The sequence below is a fragment of the Durio zibethinus genome, unplaced genomic scaffold (genome assembly GCF_047325235.1).
Source record: "Durio zibethinus cultivar Kanyao isolate XHJ-2024 unplaced genomic scaffold, ASM4732523v1 HiC_scaffold_282, whole genome shotgun sequence".
Lineage (NCBI taxonomy): Eukaryota > Viridiplantae > Streptophyta > Magnoliopsida > Malvales > Malvaceae > Durio > Durio zibethinus.
In genome coordinates, this window is record NW_028322905.1 from 45,001 (window position 1) to 58,687 (window position 13,687).

General features: G+C 30.6%; 3 non-coding genes across 3 annotated transcripts; 2 read left to right on the forward strand and 1 right to left on the reverse strand.

Moving 5' to 3' along the window:
* The first annotated feature begins 1,560 nt into the window (after window positions 1-1,560).
* TRNAS-GGA (transfer RNA serine (anticodon GGA)) lies at window positions 1,561-1,647 on the forward strand. The gene has a single exon. It is a non-coding gene; the product is annotated as a tRNA-Ser (tRNA).
* A 1,378-nt stretch (window positions 1,648-3,025) lies between these two features.
* On the reverse strand, window positions 3,026-3,098 carry TRNAT-UGU (transfer RNA threonine (anticodon UGU)). Its single transcript has one exon. It is a non-coding gene; the product is annotated as a tRNA-Thr (tRNA).
* A 2,843-nt stretch (window positions 3,099-5,941) lies between these two features.
* Window positions 5,942-6,014, forward strand: TRNAF-GAA (transfer RNA phenylalanine (anticodon GAA)). The gene has a single exon. It is a non-coding gene; the product is annotated as a tRNA-Phe (tRNA).
* Window positions 6,015-13,687: the final 7,673 nt, after the last annotated feature.

Below are 13,687 nucleotides of genomic sequence, written 5' to 3' on the forward strand. Positions count from 1 at the left end.
GATGTTTGTTGTCCCAACCATTTCTCTTAGTTCCGATCCCGATAAGGAAAGGGAATCCTTTATAACAATAACAAAGTTTTCGTGTTGTTGATTCCTAGATGTAGTGCTTCTTCCTCTATGCCGCCTATTGGTACTAGTGTAGTAGGGTTGACCCACAATACAGACCCATAGGTGTAACCTTTCGCTCAATACTCGAATCAACAATTGAAGCATCTGAGGTTGCATTAATCGGGGATACACGACAGAAGGAATTGCTTTATTTATAAACTTCACCTTCAACAAGCGTAGATTTCTTTTTTTTTTTCAATAGTCTTTTTTTTTTTTTTTCTATTCCGAATCATGTGTCTTTTTCCTAAGACTAAGAGCGGTAAAATAAAAATAAAAAAAAAAATATATATAAAATAATTAAAATATATAAAATAATTATAATTATATAATAATAATCAAATCGCACCATCTCTGTAATAAGTAAATGCCTCTTTTTCTCCTGAAGTTGTCGGAATTATTCGTAATAAGATATTGGCTACGATTGAAAAGGTCTTATCAATAAAATTTCCATTTATCCGCGATCTAGGCATAGGTAGCAATCCATTCTATAACTCTTTTCATTACCCCTTCGTGAGAAAAAAAAAAGGATCTCACAAACAAAGGAAGCGTACAGTACGAAATAACATAAAAGCAGACCCATTCCATAAAAAAAAAAAAAAAAAAGATATAGCCCTCTACTTTACTTCAATTTTTTTGGCAGGAATCAAGAAAAAAAAAAAAAAAGAAATATTTGAATCCTATTTTATTTCATCCAAATTTATTAGTATAAGAATTTATTAGTATAAGAATAAAATATAAAAAGAAAAAAGAATTATTACGATTTCATCGAAGTTGAAGAATCAAAAAATTTATCCTACGGATTAGGATAGATTAGCAAAATTAGAGAAGTTTTGATTAAATTATGATAAAAAGAGGAAAAATAATCGAATAATCGTTCTATGATGAAAATAAAATAACTGCCCTTTTTTGTGTTTTGTGCATAGCAGGTATACAACATATAATCAAATATAAAAATCCCTTAGAGGATTTATGAATTTGTAATAGATTTACAGAGTAAGAGGTTGTTGTTGAGAGATCTAAAACTGGAAAAGAATTTTAGAATTCTTATAGAAATGGGGAATTAGAGTCTAAAGAGAATTATGAACTAAAAATATCCATTAAGCATAGTCTAAAAAAAAAAAACCAATCGATTGATTTGATTCGTTTCAATTCATTGATTTAATCCAGTCCGGTAGAAATATCAGAAAAAAGATGGGAGTGCCTTTTTCGCAAACATGAATAGATATATATGGTATATGTTTATCGTATTATATTATTTATTTTTAACAGCCCCCTCACAAAAAAATTTCTTCGAGTCGGGAGGCTAAAGAAAAAGTGCTGAAAAAAGTGATGAAAAGTTTTCTATTTTTATAGCTAGTTTTCTAGTTAGAATTGATATTGTTCGTACCTCTCGAACAATCTAATATGAATAACTCGCTATTCGCTCGGGTTATCGGCCATAATAATTATGTAGGAGAGATGGCCGAGTGGTTCAAGGCGTAGCATTGGAACTGCTATGTAGACTTTTGTTTACCGAGGGTTCGAATCCCTCTCTTTCCGCACCTTCACCTAATTCGCCAATGTAACTGACTACAATGTATCAAATCAAATAAGAACAGATACTAAAGAGTTAGACCCTTCTTTGATATAGATTCTCTATTCCCAATTTCTTTTTAATACGGAATACGTAAAATAGCGTACAGGGGATGAAAATCTACCTACGGATCTATCATACATGAATAGGAGAAAAATAAAATTTCCGAATCAAATCCCTTACCCTGTCTTCCTTTACTTAACCTTAACTCAGGTGAAAAGGGAGCAGAACCCTTGTTTTGTTATTTTAGTTAGGTTTAAGTCTGACGAGAATAATATTCTACGACAAGCAATTCATTTATTTTCAAACCGACCCATTTCCTATCTATTATTTGATTGACTAATCCTTTATATTGTAATGTGTGAAGGGTCAAATGCTTTGGTAATTCCTCATGGGTGGATGAATCAAGATAATTTTGAATCAGAGTTCTAGATTTTTGTTCATCCCTCGCTGAAATAATATCTCGGGGTTTGCAGCGATAACTTGGTATATCTACTGTACGACCATTAACTAAAATATGTCTATGGTTAACTAATTGGCGGGCTTGAGGAATAGTTGAAGCCATACCTAATCGAAAAAGGATGTTATCCAAACGCATTTCAAGTAATTGTAGTAAAACCTGACCTGTTGACCCTTTTGCTTTTCTGGCAATACGAACGTATTTAAGTAATTGTCGTTCTGTAAGGCCATAATGAAAACGCAATTTTTGTTTTTCTTCTAAACGAATACGATATTGAGATTTTTTACCGGAGCGCGATCGGTTTCTAAGATCGCTTCCGGCTCTAGGACTTTTACTAGTTAGTCCCGGTAAAGCCCCCAGACGGCGTATTTTTTTGAAACGAGGCCCTCGGTAACGCGACATAAAGACTCCTTATTAATTTGAATTTTATTGAAATTTCATAAACCTAAATTAAAACTGAACTAAATGAAGCGAAATCGACTGAAGGATTGTACTACAAATATTAATGAGATGAATTGGATCAATATCCATACTTTTTTGTATTGTATATAATGTATATTGTATATAATGTATACAAAAAATAGAAATTAAAATAAAATATATATAATATATAAATATATTAAATATAAAATATATATTAAATATAAAATATAAAAATTAAAATCTAAAAATTAAACCAAAAAAAGTTTCCTTTTTTTTTTTCTTGATTTATTCTGCAAAGATCTAACTCCTCCAATTTTATTCCTAATTGAAAGTTTCTACGACATAATAAACGGATCGTTGACCTTTGGAAAGAAAAGGGGAAAAAGCTTTTTCAATGTTCTTTGATTTCAAAAAAACATTATCAATCATGTAAAAAAGTAAAAAAGCAAACAAATAGAGAAAGCCGGCTATCGGAATCGAACCGATGACCATCGCATTACAAATGCGATGCTCTAACCTCTGAGCTAAGCGGGCTCAAATAATAGAAATTTTGTATCCATAGGAATTCAGCAAACTATTACGATCTTATCTATTAACTATCTATTAGTTATTCATAATTACTATGAATTATTAATATGAATTATAGACTAGAATTTAGAAAAACTAGAATTTTAAATTTTAAATGCCATATTTATGCCATACATAATTTATGCCATATTTAATATAATCATATTTAATATAATGATATATAATAATATATAATAATATATAATAATGGTAGATTCAATCTAATATTCAATCTAATATTGATAGAATATAATAATTAAGAATAGAATAATATAATTCTATTTGATTATATTTTAATCATTCTATTTGATTATATTTTAATCATATTAAAAATGATATTTTAATTTAATCATATTTTAATTTAATCATATTAATATTTAATAACATTATATTTAATAATATTAAATTATAATAATATTATTATAATTTAATTCTAATTTTATTATAATTATAAAAATTATAAAAATAAATTATAAATATATTTATAATTTTTATAATTATTTATTATTTATCTCTATATTATATATTTTTATTTTATATTTATTTTATTATATGTTATCTTTATTCTATTAGTCTATTCTATTTAGTATTCTATTCTATTTAGTATTATATTCTATTTAGTATTATATATATAATTTAGTATTATATATATATTAGTATAATATTAGTATACTAAGTATAATATTACTATATTTTTTATTTTATATTTTTAGTATTTTTTAGTATATTTTTAGTATATTTTACATTTAAATTATATATAATTTTTTTTTTTTATATAGATATAGATATAGATTTAATTTAATAGATAGATTTAATTTTAATATAGATAGATAGATTTAATATAGATTTAATTTATTTATATTTAATATTTATTTATATTTAATATAGATTTAATATATATTTAATTTATTTATATTTAGTTTAGAATTATAAATAGAGTCTAATAATTAGATAATTATAGTGAAAATATTTTTATGCATTTATATATAATTTATATTTATATATAATTTATATATATATTATCATTATATAAATGATACGTTATAAGTCTAAATAATTAGAATGAAACTTTGTTTTTTAGACTAACTAATTCGAATTATCTTCGAAGTCGAAATAGAAATGAATGGAATAATTAGTTCTAGCTATTATGCTATTATACTAGAAAATAAATAATTAATAATGAATAAATTTTAAAATGAATAAATTTTAATAATGAATAAATTCAATTTTCATTTTTATTTTTATTTTTTTAGTTATCTTATTATGGTTATATAGGATAGTCTAATAAAAGAATAAGAATAAAAATAAAATTAAAGAAAAAAGAAAAGATGCAACCCATAGAAATGAAATCCAGATCATAATGAGAGATGAGAGACTCCTTTCTTTTGTTTTCATTCATAAAGGCGGAAGCTAAGACGAAAAAAAAAAAAAAAATCGACCGTTCGAGTAAATTGCCTGAGAAAACTGAGAGTAAGGGGGGCATATATATGTTATGGAATATCCATCTATATTGAATTGCGAATACAGAAATGATAAAATATTTTCTGATTGGACCAAATAAATACGGGTCTCCGATAGAGACGAAAGAAGATAAACAAACAAGAAATAAAATAGGTAAAGACCCTTCGATATAAGAATCAGTATCTATATCTACTAAATTCAATACTAAATTCAACGGTTTTCGCATAAAAAGAAAGAAAATAAATAAATGAAAGAAAGGGGAAAGGAAGGGAAGGAGAAAGGGGGAAGGAAGTGCATCCTAATGAGATCCTAATCTCAAGACACAAAGGGGATATGGCGAAATTGGTAGACGCTACGGACTTAATTGGATTGGATTGAGCCTTGGTATGGAAACCTACTAAGTGATAACTTTCAAATTCAGAGAAACCCCGGAATGAAAAATGGGCAATCCTGAGCCAAATCCTATTATTTTACGAAAATAAACAAAGGTTCAACAAGCGAGAATAATAAAAAAGGGATAGGTGCAGAGACTCAATGGAAGCTATTCTAACAAATGGGGTTGACTGTTGGTAAAGGAATCCTTATATCGAAACTCCAGAAAGGATGCAAGATATACCTATATAAAATATAAAATAAATAGGTATACTAATGAAAAACCAAAAAAGACGACTCGAACCCGTATTTTTTTTATTTATATGCAAAATCAATTTATATGAAAAATAAAAAGAATTGTTGTGAATCGATTCCAAGTTGAAGAAAGAATCGAATAGAATATTCATTAATCAAATCATTCACTCCATAGTCTGATAAATCTTTTGAAAAACTGATTAATCGGACGAGAATAAAGATAGAGTCCCGTTCTACATGTCAATATCAATACCGACAACAATGAAATTTATAGTAAGAGGAAAATCCGTCGACTTTAAAAATCGTGAGGGTTCAAGTCCCTCTATCCCCAACCCCAAAAAGCCCGTTTGCTATCTATTTATTTTATCCTACCCTTTTTGTTAGTGGTTCAAAGTTCCTTATGTTTCTCATTCATCCTATTCTTTTCCATTTTACAAGCGTATCCTAGCAGAATTTTGTTCTCTTATCACAAGTCTTGTGATATGATATATTGTGATATATATATGATATACGTACAAATCAACACCCTTGAGCAAGGAATACCTATTTGAATGATTCATAATCCATATCATTACTCATACTGAAATTTACAAAGTCTTCCTTTTAAAGATCCAAGAAATTCCCCTTTTAATTTAATACTTTTTCGTTTTTTTTTTTGTTTTCATTTTTAAGTGACATAGACCCAAGTCATCTAGTATTATGAGGATAATGCGTCGGTAATGGTCGGGATAGCTCAGTTGGTAGAGCAGAGGACTGAAAATCCTCGTGTCACCAGTTCAAATCTGGTTCTCGGCGTATGATTAATTTGTATGAGTATCTACTCTACAAATTAATTGATATAGATCGACATAATACATACTTATCTAGCTAGCTATCTGGAAGTAAACCCTCTCTTTATTTATTTTTTTTTTTTTTTTTGTTTCTATTTTTTAGATGAGCAAAGAGTCTATTATAATTATAATGTAGTAAAAAAAATAAATAATGTAGTAAAAGAAAAAAATTTCATTATCTTTCCTCTTCTTTTTTATTTGTTCACGCTGTGGCTCCTCACATTCAAAAAGAATGTTAATACTTCATACATATTTAATTAAAAAAAAAGATTAAAATAGTTGGTTGAAAGGCCCAACCAAAAGTCTGGTCTAGAGGAGTTCAAGGATAGAAATAACCAAGACTCATCTCAGCTACAGTACAAATAGAATCCGATTCCCTTTCATTTATTTATTTGTATTCTCTTTCATATTCCATTTCTTCATTCCTTTCTATGTGACTCTCTAGAGTTCATCTAAGTGATGTGCGCGATACAAAGTTCACGGTATAGAACCCTTGTTGTTCATCCTATTGTCTCGGCTCGTCCGAAATAAAATAAAAAGGTATCTTCAAAAATCGAGAATTTCAATGATGTATTGTCTTTTATTTCTTTTTATTTATTAGCCTATCCATAAGAATACGAATGAAACCTCAATTCCTCCGTTTGAGCTAGAAGAGAATGTACAAATATTCCTTGAATATTTGAAGTTGTAATTAGTTTCTTATCATTCAATGAGCGTCTTGTATTTCATAAAAATTGGGGGCAATGTAATCCTTACGTAAAGGCCACCCTATCCAACTTTCGGGCATTAAGATACGTTTCAGTCGTGGATGATTCTCATAAGAGATTCCCAACATGTCATAAGATTCTCGTTCTTGAAAATCCGCACTTTTCCAAACCCAGAAAACAGACGGAATTCTAGGGTTACTCCTTGGAGCAAATACTTTTATACATACTTCTTCCGGTTGATCTACACCATACTCTATTCTCGTAAGATGATACACACTGGCTAACAGTCCGCCTGGTGCTACATCATAAGCACATTGGGAACGTAGATAATTGTAACCATATACATATAAAATAACAGCAATGGAATGCCAATCCTCGGGCTTTATTTGTAAAGTCTCTATTCCTTGGTAATCGAAGCCCAAAGATCTATGAACTAGCCCGTGTTTGACTAGCCAAACAGACAAACGGCCCTGCATCTTTTTTATCTCTCCCGCACTTTTCTTTTTTATTTGTAATTTGTATAAGATAAGTATTTCACATTTACGATGAAATCGAATTTATGAAGATTAATTCGTTGTTTGTTATTCTGTTTCTGAATCCTACCTAATTCACTAATTCGTGGGAAGATATTGAACTTTTGTAGTTGAAAAATGTTTCAGGAGGAATCTCTGAAGTAGATGGTGGTTGATAGAGTAATCCTTGATTATAATTTCCAGTATGAGTACTGCGTACAAGACAAAACTTGTGATTGGTAGTAAAACACCGATCCCCCTGTTGAGATCTAATTCGATCTTCATAGATTTCGCGAGATATTTTCTTACGAAGTTTTGTTATAGCATCTATAACTGCCTCGGGTTTAGGGGGACAGCCCGGCAAATAGACATCCACAGGAATTAGCTTATCGACTCCCCGAACAGTACTATAAGAATCAGTACTGAACATCCCTCCTGTAATTGTACACGCGCCCATAGCAATAACATATTTAGGTTCGGGCATTTGTTCATATAATCTCACTAAAGAGGGAGCCATTTTCATTGTTACTGTTCCAGCTGTTAAAATTAGGTCCGCTTGTCTAGGACTCGATCTTGGGACCAGCCCATAACGATCAAAGTCGAATCGTGAGCCTATTAATGAAGCAAATTCAATGAAGCAACAACTGGTACCATAAAGAAGCGGCCATAAACTGGAGAGTCTTGACCAATTTGAAAGATCATTTAATGTAGTTGAAATAACTGAGTTTTGGGTTGTTCGATCAAGTAAGGGAAATTCAATGGAATTCATACTCAATGTTATTATTATTTTTACTTTTTTCTTTCTTTTTATTATCTGAATATTCAGGAACTAAGACCATTCCAATGCTCCTTTTCGCCATGCATAAACTGAACCAACAATTAGGATAAGCACGAAAATTAAAGCTTCTATGAATACGGGTACCCCCAATACATCGAAACTCATTGCCCATGGATAAAGAAAAACCGTTTCAACATCAAAAACAACAAAAACTAGAGCAAACATATAATAACGGATTCGAAATTGTAACCAAGCATCGCCCATTGGTTCTATACCCGATTCATAACTAGAAAGTTTTTCTGGACCCTTTCTAATCGGGGCTAAAACTCCAGAAATTAGAAATGCCAAAATAGGAATAGCACTTGATATTATTAGAAATGCCCAGAAAATATCATATTCGTAAAGCAGAAACATAGACGAACTCCTATGAATGTGAAAAATAGACCGGATTAGTCGATTCGACCTGGAATTCATTGTCAAGTCATCCACAACTGTTTGTTTAGTCAAACCAACAATTCAGTTTGATCGAATCGTCTAGTTTCGTTTGTTTGCTGTTGCGTTTTAAGATTTATTGATTGGAATTAATCCTATTTACATTTCACTTATTTCGATTTAATTTCGATATAGTACTAATTTGTATTCGATATAGTACTAATTTGTATAGTAATAGTATAAATAGATATTTATACTATTACATTTATACTATTACATAGATATTTATACTATTACTATATAGTATAGTAGAATACTATACAAATCCAAAACAAGTAAAACTTTTTTGTTTTCACTTCATTTCGTATTTTTCTAAATAAAAGGAATTCTAATATATAACTAATATCTAATATGTATTAGAAATAAAAAAAAAAAAAAAAAACCTTTTCTCTTTTCTATTATCTTATTATCTATTATATATATAGAATATATATAGAATATAGAATAAATTTATATATATATTATATAGTATATTATATAGTTATATATAGAATATAGAATAAATTTATATATAGTTATATATAGAATACATTTTTTATTTTCTATCTATATTTTATAGATATTATATCTTTTTATAGATATTATCTATATATATATTATCTATATATATATATTTAATATATATTATATATATTTATGAGATTCTGTTGAAATGCGCTTTTGTTTTCAGTTTCTGAGCGATCTCCCTGTGAGCGAGCTTATGGGAATGATTTTAACCAAGCAACTGGAAGCGACCAGTTCCAATCAACAAAGAATACAATAATTAGGAAAAAAACTATACAACTTTTTTTATTTGTATTTGGATATTCTTTATTGTTTTAGTTTGCTTTAGTTTTAAGAATATTATTTTCATTTCATTTTTATTAATTTAATAAATATTTTTTTATTAATTTAATAAATATTTTAAATTAATAAAATATAAAAATTAATAAAATATAAAAATTAATAAAATATAAAAATTAATAAAATATAAAATAAAAATATAAAATATAGGGCTATACGGACTCGAACCGTAGACCTTCTCGGTAAAACAGATCGAACTGATTATTATCAAAATGATTCGACCTATTTCAAAGACCCAACATGCATTTTTTTGCATTGGGCTCTTTCATTAACTGATAGAAATATCAGTTAGTCTACCATATATATATTTTTTCTCTTAGAAAAAAAAGGAAGATGGTTCCATGTGCTCTGATTCATTACTGATACAGGAGCACTACCAAAGTGTTTCAAAGAAGGGAAAGTTTATCTTGACGTAGGTCTGCTTCTGGCCTAGATCAACCTAAGTTAAATGAAGTCTCTATCATCCTGATTAAAAAATCAAAGATGAAACTTCATACACCTTAAGATTCATAGGACGAAAAGAGAATTTTTGAGGTCCTTATACTCATTATGCCTAGCATTGAATAGACTGGGTATTCGCCCTATCAATATCTCAAATCAATGATAGGTTCGATTCGGATCCTGCTCCTGCCTAAACGGCACCCGAATCGAACCAAACCATTTGTCAGGCTATTGTTCTCTTGTTTTGTTCCTTCAAAGTAATGGAGTAAGACATCGATTTCTCAAAAGGATCAATTTTTTTTGATTGCATGATAGACTCCCCTGAAAAACATTGGCGCGCGTGTAAACGAGGTGCTCTACCTAACTGAGCTATAGCCCTTGTGTTTGTGATACATATTTTATCATATTATTTAGATAATTTCTTGTCAAGATGAATATTACATGATCCAACATCATAATCATACCTTTTTGGTCGGTTTGATTGGTATTGCTTAGAAGTAATATCGGATTTATAATCCATCGATGTGATAGGTCCCTTTTCTTTCTCTTTATGATTCCTTATGATAATAAATGACCTACTTAACTCAGTGGTTAGAGTATTGCTTTCATACGGCGGGAGTCATTGGTTCAAATCCAATAGTAGGTAGAACTTATTAGATACCATTGATCCCGGTGTCTAATAAGTTTTTCTACCCACCTTCTTTTATTGATTTTCTATCTTTTTCATCCTATTCTATTTCCGTTTTCAATTTTCAAATTTTTCGTTAGATCAAATTTCACTATTTCACTTTTGATTGTATTTGATTCTATTTAATCAGCAGAATAAAAATGGGATGTAGAAACGAAAGTTCTGTTTATACGGAAATTCTTTCGATTAACCAACTAGTTACGAAATCGCGTTGATAGCCTTTACTCGTGTCCTAGCCCATCTGAGAGCTAGATTTGCCTCAATTGTTTGCCTCTTGCCTTCAGCTTTCCTCAAGTTAGCTTCCGCTATTTCAAGAGCTTGCTGAGCTTCTTGTGGATCAATGTCACTACCCTTTTCCGCATCCTTTCCAAAAATAGTGATTTCATTATTGACTATTCTAGCAAAACCACCCATCAGAGCCATCGTTAACCATTGGTCGTTAAGGCGTATTCTCAAAATACCTATATCTACAACTGTGGCAATAGGCGCGTGATTTGGTAATACGCCAATTTGTCCGCTATTAGTAGATAAAATGATTTCTTTCACTTCTGAATCCCAAACAATTCGATTATGGGTGAGTACGCAAAGATTTAAGGTCATTTATTCAATTTGCTCTCCATTTCTAAGTTCGTAGCCTTCGCAGTAGCTTCATCGATGTTACCTACCAAATAAAAGGCCTGTTCAGGAAGACCGTCTAATTCTCCGGAAAGGATCAATTGAAATCCTCTAATTGTTTCTGCTAGGCCAACATATTTCCCCGGGGAACCAGTAAATACTTCCGCTACGAAAAAGGGTTGTGATAAGAAACGCTCAATTTTTCGCGCTCTTGCTACGGTTAAGCGATCCTCTTCGGACACTTCGTCCAACCCCAGGATAGCTATAATGTCCTGAAGTTCTTTGTAACGTTGTAAGGTTTGCTTAACCCTTTGCGCAGTTTCATAATGTTCCTTTCCAACGATTCGAGGTTGGAGCATAGTTGACGTTGAGTCTAAAGGATCTACCGCTGGATAGATACCTTTGGCAGCTAATCCTCTTGATAGTACGGTAGTAGCATCTAAATGCGCAAATGTTGTGGCAGGGGCAGGGTCGGTCAAATCATCCGCGGGTACATAAACTGCTTGAATAGAAGTTATGGATCCCTCCTTGGTAGAAGTAATTCTTTCTTGTAAAGAACCCATTTCGGTACTAAGGGTGGGTTGATAACCCACAGCGGAAGGCATTCTACCCAATAAGGCAGATACTTCGGATCCCGCTTGGACAAAACGGAAGATATTGTCTATAAATAGAAGTACGTTTTGTTTATTAACATCTCGGAAATATTCCGCCATAGTTAGGGCAGTCAACCCAACTCTCATACGAGCTCCTGGCGGTTCATTCATCTGACCGTAGACTAAAGCCACTTTTGATTCCGCAAGATTTTGTTCATTAATTACTCCAGATTCTTTCATTTCCATGTAAAGATCATTTCCTTCACGAGTACGTTCACACTACTCCGCCAAATACGGATACACCCCCATGAGCTTTGGCAATGTTGTTGATCAATTCCATAATGAGTACTGTTTTACCTACCCCAGCTCCCCCAAATAGTCCGATTTTTCCTCCACGACGATAAGGAGCTAAAAGATCGACTACTTTAATTCCTGTTTCAAAAATAGATAATTTTGTATCTAATTGTATGAAAGCGGGCGCAGGTTTATGAATAGGGGATGTTGTGCGAGTATCTACAGGACCTAAATTATCAACGGGCTCCCCAAGCACGTTAAAAATTCGTCCTAGGGTCGCTCCGCCGACTGGAACACTTAGAGGAGCTCCCGTGTTAATCACTTCCATTCCTCTCATTAGACCATCTGTAGCGCTCATAGCTACAGCTCTAACTCGATTGTTTCCTAATAATTGCTGTACCTCACAAGTTACATTAATTTGTTGACCGATGGTATCTCGACCCTTAACTACCAAAGCGTTGTAAATATTAGGCATCTTGCCCGGGGGAAAGGCTACATCCAGTACTGGACCGATGATTTGAGAAATACGTCCCAGATTTTCTTTTTCAAGCGTGGAAACTCCAGGAACAGAAGTAGTAGGATTTATTCTCATAATAAAATAAAGTGAAATATGTCAATTTTTTTTTTCGAAAATTTTCTAATAAAAAAAATCTTCGACAGCAAGTTGATCGGTTAATTCAATAAGAAATGGGGATTAGCACTCGATTTCGTTGGTACCATCCAATTGAATGCAATTCAATTGGATTGTTTCCTTATTCAATGAAGGAATTTTTAAGTTCAACCAACCTATTTGCAAAATATCAAGTGGATAAATAAATAACAATTTTGAGAGAGTCTTTCATTTGTCTATCATTGTCTTTCATTTGTCTATCATTATAGGCAATACCATCCATATTATCTATGGAATTCGAACCCGAACTCTATTTACGATTCCTTATTTCTATCTCATTAGCCCTTATTTCATTTCGTATTTTATTTTAGCATATCGATTTTTTTTTACGTCCAACCTATCCCCCCTTTTTCCATCTATATTCCTTTTTTTTCATTTCATAAACGAATTACGCATATTTTCACATCTAGGATTTACATATACAACATATATTACTGTCAAGAGTGAATTTCTTATTCTTTCTTATTTCTTATTATTGAATTTATATTATTTCTTATTTTATATTATTTCTTATTATCTTATTATCTTATTATTGATTATTATTGACTATTGACTTATTATTGAATTTATATTATTATAGTATTATCTTATTATTGACTATTGACTTATTATTGAATTTATATATTTTATATTTAATTTATATATTTTATATATATATTTTATATTTATAATTCTAATTATAATTATATATTTATAATATTTCTATTTCATTTATTTCATTTTCATTTCGATTCAAAAAAAAAGTAAGGAATTCTAAACTTGAAAAACACGGATTGGGTTGCGCCATACATATGAAAGAATATAGAATATGAAAGAATATAGAATAATGATGTATTTGGCGAATCAAATACCATGGTCTAATAAGGAACCTTTCGGATTAGTTGATAATTTTTTGAAAGATTTCTTCGAAAAGGTTTCATTAACTCCTAATTTATGCCGAGCAGACCTTGTTGTTGCGAAAATTTTCAATTCATGAGTTGTAGGGAGGGGCTTATGTCACCACAA